The sequence below is a fragment of the Carlito syrichta genome, unplaced genomic scaffold, assembly GCF_000164805.1.
Source record: "Carlito syrichta isolate Samal-C Ts95f unplaced genomic scaffold, Tarsius_syrichta-2.0.1 Scaffold307033, whole genome shotgun sequence".
Classification (NCBI taxonomy): Eukaryota; Metazoa; Chordata; class Mammalia; order Primates; family Tarsiidae; genus Carlito; species Carlito syrichta.
In genome coordinates, this window is record NW_007251129.1 from 142733 (window position 1) to 145233 (window position 2501).

Consider the following 2501-nt stretch of genomic DNA (forward strand, 5'->3'; position numbering starts at 1 on the left):
CCCCACCCCCACCCCCGCCCTGCCGCCTCCCAAGCAGCCGGCTTCGGAGACATTTGCAGAGATGTTAACCCCACAGAAGAAGCGTGCCATTCGATAATTATGTAAATCAGCTGGCAATTAGATAATGTCACTCACGCTCCCTCTCTCGCTTGGTTCCTACACAACAGATATGTGTTCTGAGCGTCTGCACCAGCCAGGGCCCTCTGTGCAGGCTCTGGGGCACAGCACCTGTGTCCCGGGCCGTCCGAGCTCTCTAATGGCTCCAATGGCTGGCCGGGTGGATGCGGGCTCCCTGGCTGCCATCTTCCCGTTTTCGAGTCTGGTGTGCCCCACCATTGCCCCACCTCCATTGCCTGGAGGATCAATGCTGGCAGTGAGTGGAAGGAGGCCTGTGATATTTAATGTAAGGGCATCTCTAGCTCTTGGATGTTTTGGCAACTTCCCAGAGGCTGTGGGCATATCCACAACCAAGAAAGCAAGGGAAGGGCTTTGGAAGAGAATGGGGATAGGCCATAGGGAGTCAAGTCTGCACCAACCTGATTCTGACGTTTCCACTCCCGAAATCACATTGTGCCTGGTACCTGTGGGAAAGGAACTTGGCTTTCCCCTATCAGCCTTTTTGATTTCTCTGGATGCAAGGGAGCAAGAAGTATCAGGACCTTCAGTGGTGGTCTGGGCTGATGGGGAAGGATGAGAGCCTGAAAGGAGAGGCTCAGCCAGGCAGGACAGAGCACCCCCTGCCCCCAACCAAGTTGGGGAAGTGCCTATGATCTTTGCTCACTGGGGCGTGTTTCCCAGGGAGCATAACTGTTAACCCATGGGTTTCCTAGACCCCTAGGCACGTGCTACTTTGCCTTTGGGGGCCATCTGAGGTTGGCCTCCAGAGACGTGTGGGGCTCAGGCTTGCAGTCGTTGTTCAAGGTGGGATCATATGGAGGCCACAGCGTGGAATAGATGACCCAGGAGAATGCTCTGCAGCATCTGCTTTTACTGTTCATTCTGACTGCAAGTGTGTCCCGAGCTTCTGTCCTGTTACAAGGCCCTGTGGTAGGCACTGTGTTGAAGCAGCCGCCGCCTCCAGGGAGCCCCCCTCAAGCAATCTGGTTTCAGAGCCTGGGCTGGTAATTACTGTGTTTTACTGCCTCTAAAGTATACTTGGTCTCCCCGCCCCACTAGGTTGTGGCACCCTTGAGGTGGCGAGATCAGCATCTTACTCTGCTTTGATCCAGTAGTGCCTGGAATGAATTGGAGCTCAATCAACAGTTGCAGGGAAGGGTTTCCTCTCTCCCCTGGGATGCTGCCTTTTGACTTGGTTGTCATACCTCACCTTACACAACAATCACATTTGTAGAAATGGTGTCATTTCGTGACCTAGCCCCTGTAATCTACCACTGGCTTCATGTCTCCCACATGCTTCATTCCAACAATACCTGCCTTCTGCTGTTCTTCAAATACTCGAGCCTGGGCTGGGTGAAGTGGTTCACGCCTGTAATCCCAGCACTTTGGGAGGCTAAGGCAGAAGGATCTCTTGAACCCAGGAGTTTGAGATCAGCCTAGGCAATATAGTGAGACCTCATCTCTACAAAAATCAAAAATTAAAAAATTAGCTGGATATGGTGGCACGTGCCTGTAGTCCCAGCTACCCAGAAGGATGAGGTGGAAAGATTGTCTAAGTCCAAGAGGTTGAGGCTGCAATGAGCCATGATCATGCTACTGTATTCCAGCTAGGGCAACAGAGTGACTTACACACACACACACACACACACACACACACACACACACCCAGCCAGTCTGCTCCAGACTCAAGACTTTTGCAGCGACTATTCCTTCTGGAACATTCTTTCCAGATATTTACATAGCTAACTCCCTCACCTTCTTCCAAGTCTTTTTAAAAATCTCATCTTCTTAATGACTCTGATTGGTAGTGGGTGCCTCTTTCTGTGGTGTAAATACTCCTAACCCAGTTGATTTCATGCTACCAAAGTGATGCCAACTGGCTCAAGAACTTCTAAAGTGGCAGCAGTTGGCTTTCAAGCATGAGCCAGCACCAGTTCTCTCTTTGTCCAGGTCCCAACTGAGCACCCCTTGAGCCAATAGGGGCTGTCCAAGCCATGCTTTTAGGAATGCTGCTTGGACAAAATCGTTTCTAGAACAAAGACTTTCCGTATGGTGGATTTAATCAGCCTCTTCTTGGCCAGATTTGTTTGTTCATTGGGAATGGGTGTTTGTTCCTGATTAAGGAACAGCAGCTTCCTCTTCAAAGCAGGGGTAATAACTAGCTTTGCTGATGTGGTCATCAAAAAAATAGTGGGCAGTTATGTGCTGATGAAGACCATGGAGAATTATCACATGTGCCAAGTGATAGCAGCAGCTTGCACTGCTCTTAGAAATTATACTCATGGTGCCGTTTGAGCAGGGAACATGGCCAGGTGGGCCAGAGCCTGCCCCCAGAAACCAGACTGGGGGCTGATGCTTTTTTTTTTTTTTTTTTTTTTTTTTAA